Raw genomic sequence first — 4,590 nt, forward strand, 5'->3', positions numbered from 1 at the left:
AATAAAATTTATATTAATTTCTAAAGCTAATAAAATTTCAGAAATCTGATTAATGGAGTAATTACATAAGTAAGCAATTAGTAATTTTATCCTTTAAAATGATGCCAATTTTCGTATAAAATAATAATTTATATGCAGTTTTCGACAATTAAATTTATGAATATTTCATTTTAAATATGAATCAATTGTTTACTTTTCATTATTTTAATTTCGTGTAATTAAGCCGTAAAAATTATTTACGTGGCACCAACCGAATTATAAATAATCATTAGCACAAAGAAAGTTAGGAAATTTGTTTTATGCGTTTTCTCTCGAAGACACTTAAACGAATTTTGATTAAATTTACAACTTTTGACGTAAAGTGTAAGAATTTAAAAGCTTACATTTATTATAAATGAAAAATTTAATAAAATAAATGCATTTGAAAGCTGTTGGTGATTAATGTAAACATCTCGGTTTTAATTAATGAAGAAATATATTTAATATCGCTTATTTGTATTTGATTCAATTAGAGAATCGGCATGATTAGTCGTTAAGAAAAATAATAAATCACTGCGGATTCAAATAAAGGAGATTATTCTATGGGTCAGTTACATATACGGTATCATTAACAGGTATCTCTTTTAGATTTAAACCCAGTCGAACCCACGATAGACCTACAAGCAAGGTTCTCTTAATACTGACAAGGCGGAGGAGAGGCAAAAATATAATAGAAAAAATCCACCAATGAGTTGCATAACTTTCCCGGCAATGTATGGTGCTATCAATTACGAAATTTTATTTAAAAACTTTTATATTATTGGACTGCAATTTGAAAAAAATTATAAACCTAAAAATTCCCACTGTCTATCGTCCTTCCTTAATTTCGGGAATGGAGTTGGATAGATTAAATCCGAGACCAGATATGAAAACTGTAGGGGAAAGAAGTCCTGATTAATTATATACAAACTTCCTATGCAAACTGAAAGCCACGTTATTTCAATTCAAAACTTTTCCCCTGTAAGTAGTTAATATATGACGGTCACGACTCTATTGTTAAAGGAAAAGTATGATTTACAGGGGCAAGACACTACCGTACTGAGGTGGAGAGCATATTTATTTTTAATCATATTTTTAATTTATATGATTAATAATTGCAGCCCGGCATTGTGACGTTGTTACAATAAATAATTGCTCGTTACTTATTATAAAATGGCAAAAAATAGCTTAATTTTCAGGGTAGAAATGAATTTTATAAAAAATTGTATACGTTAATAACGAGTAAAATCTTTATTAAGTCCGATCCCATTCGAGATACGACGCGTGACCACCCCTCTATTTCCTCATTCCCTCGACCTTTAACCCCAAAATTCCTGTGTTACATTAAAAAAAAAAAAAAAAATGCAAAGTTTGTTATAATTACACTCACATTAATAATTTTTAAAGGAGAGAGGATCGTATTATTAATTATTTTCATTGTTGATTGGCCGGATACATCGTATTCCGCCTCTAACCAACCGATTACCCCATTATGGAGCTGGCCAAACCGTGGTGATTTGTCAAAAGATTCGTTGGTGTCACGGAGCAGAAAGATTACTTAAAAACTTATACTGTATTAACGCACCGACAGTGGCAGAGATTGGATTCGATCCCACGACTCCGAAAAGACTGGAACCTGAAACCTGAAACCAATGCCTTAGACCCTTAGTCTGTCGGTTCTATCTATGCGCAGTTGTGAGGCGATGTTTAGATGCTTTTTCTTGGTAGCTGCTTGCATATCTTCGTGTTTAATGGTATTAACTGTGAACTGAGATATACCCAGACGTTTTGCTAAGGTTTTCTGGCAAGGTGGATTATCTTTTCTAATCATTTCTTTAACTTTCCTTATTTTATCCTTACTCCGAGATTTGCGAGCCCTTGGAAATATTGGGTGTAACTCGCCAGAAGTACTCGCTTGTCGCATTTTCGTTTTGTTACCAAGAACTCTGATAACTGTAGACTGGAAAACTTCAATTCCGTTCTTCTTGAGGGCTTTTACGACAGCGCGGGATAAAAAACCTTCGGAAAAAAGCTTGATGTGCTCGTCAGTTTCGCTCGCAACTGCTGCCTCCACTTTTAGACAAAGAACAATCGAACTCAAACGTTCTTAGAACGCAAAGAAAAGCGAAATCTACCAGTTTTCAAAATTTCATTTATATTCGACAAGTAGAACGAGAGATCCGATCGCGAATTTGCACAGTTACAACTTGGTAACTATACACTCAGTCGGTAGGGTGGCCGAGCGGTCTAAGGTGCTGATTTAAGGCACCAGTCTCTTTGGAGGCGTGGTTTCGAAGCCTACCCCTGCCAGTTAATGCGTTCTTTGCGTCCATGTATGCAAATTAAATCGTCAGTCTTCCAAGTCGCTTTTTGTCGATTTGTACAAAAATGAATGAACAAAGAACGATCACATTGCAATAGATTCGCGCTTAGAAATTTAAGGTTATCGGAAAGATTTCTGAAGCGAATGCGAGTTGTGCACGTTACGGTGGAAAACTGAAATAACAGACACGTTTGCAGGCAAACTGTTTCTGCGCGCTTTGCATCAACGTTTATTAAATATGACTGTAAAACAGCGTAAAGATTTTTAGTTTAAATAAGGTGGAGGGGTTAAAAGAAAGCTTCGCGTTTCAAGAATGCGCAAAAAATCGTGCTGGTAGGGGTGGGATTCGAACCCACGCCTCCGAAGAGACTGGTGCCTAAAACCAGCGCCTTAGACCGCTCGGCCACCCTACCACTCGAACACTTCTGACAAATGCCACATCAACTAAGAAAAAGGCGAGAAGGTTTCGGCCTTTCTCCTAAAACCAGGTGCGTGCCGACGGCAGCAGACAACAACCAACGTGAGGTAAACAGGCCAACGAAACTAGCGCATAATCACCTCAACTGACATTTTTTTTTTCATTATATGGTCATTATTTCCCCTATTCGAGAATCAGAGTCATCCTTATTTGACCGCTCGGCCACCCTACCTTCGAACACTTCTGACAAGGAGGACTTTATTTAACTTTCAGAAAGTTAAATTACCTTTTTTAATAAACATAACTAAAAATATAGAAAACCTTTCAATATATATACAAGATTTTTGCCTTATATTTTTACAATACAATCCTGACAACTTGTCGGTATGTAGGCAAACAAAGGTAGTTTGTCTTCCTAGCCTTAACATTAAAATTTTCTTCGGAAAGGTCTTAAGTTTCTGAGTAAGGACTACTCAAAGGTATCGCCTGAGGTAAAAAAAAAGAGTAAGAGGGGGAATGGCTAAAGTAAAGTAAAAGTGTGATAGAAAAGATGGTGAAGATGGGAGAGACCGTCAGCGCGAGCATCACAGTAGTTCGAATAGAATAATGCATGTACAGGTTACAGAGAGGGTACACAAATAGTTGTGACGCGTTACATATGTACGAAAAGCTTTGTGGTTACGGAATAATTACAAATACAAGAATTGAATGTGGTGAATAGTTATAAAAAGATGCTTGAGAGTGGGGGTACATGTACAGTACATAGGCAATGGGGTGGAACTACAGATAGCGCGTTACATTACCCAGCAGGGTGCATAGTTTCCGTAAGGTGCCATTACTGGCTATCAAATTCCACGAGAAGGCGTCGATTACAATATTACGTTGAATCGCGGCAGTTATATAGAGCCGGGCATTAAACAGGTAGTATATCGCGAAGGTATCGTTCGTTTTTAAAACACCTTTACAGAAAGTGACTGCCCTGTCCCAATTTGATTACAATAAAGAGGAGTACAAACAAATAACGATTAGACAATAGAAGTAGTTGTTGAATGCCGTCGGCGTACAAACGTAACTATGGCTGGATACAAAATCAGATAATTTATTGACCGATGAGCCGCATTGCAGACGAAAACAAGAACGAGCACCCGCTCCAACAAAGTAAACAAAGTCCATTTGAAAGCCACATAAAAGCAGAGGCGATGAGGATGAGGATGATTAGAATTAGTGTCTGATACTGACCTCGCCGGTTTTGCCGAAGACCATAGTAATGTCCAGTGTATAACTGACTGCTTATAAAGTCAACTGAAAGCCATCGTAAATCTTTTATTCGTTTTTCAATACTTGGCCGGATGTTGTCCTTTATGAAGAAAATGATCATCAATATTCTTTGTATTATCTATCGAAACTTTATTTTGTTCGTGTTTATTTAAGATCATTTACATAACAATGAATAATTATTATAGAAATTATTCATAAATTTTTTGAATAACATATGAAATTCTAAAATGACGCTAACATTGAAATATTTTCTCGGCCAATTAATTTTTCGAATTCATTGCATATTTTCATCGTTAATTATGCCATCAGATTGTCTACAGAACGGCACTTCAATTGCTGCTCGTATATCTGAGAATCCGAAATCGAATCCCTGAATGCTCAGTTTTTAAAACACAAAATCGACACGGAGATTCCGACATTGACAATTTATAGAAATATTAAAAGATAATCTTGTGGCTAATTGACTTAAAAATTGGTCTTAGCCTCATTAGCAACTTCAGTAGATGAGATAGAAAGTAATCGAAATCCAGTAGCGCGTTATCCTACAGAGAAA

At 36.1% G+C, this 4,590-nt stretch overlaps 1 non-coding gene across 1 annotated transcript; it reads right to left on the minus strand.

Moving 5' to 3' along the window:
- Positions 1–2,672: 2,672 nt before the first annotated feature.
- TRNAL-UAG (transfer RNA leucine (anticodon UAG)) lies at positions 2,673–2,754 on the minus strand. Its single transcript has one exon. It is a non-coding gene; the product is annotated as a tRNA-Leu (tRNA).
- Positions 2,755–4,590: the final 1,836 nt, after the last annotated feature.

This window comes from Centruroides vittatus, unplaced genomic scaffold, assembly GCF_030686945.1.
Source record: "Centruroides vittatus isolate TY-2023 unplaced genomic scaffold, ASM3068694v2 contig_680, whole genome shotgun sequence".
Lineage (NCBI taxonomy): Eukaryota > Metazoa > Arthropoda > Arachnida > Scorpiones > Buthidae > Centruroides > Centruroides vittatus.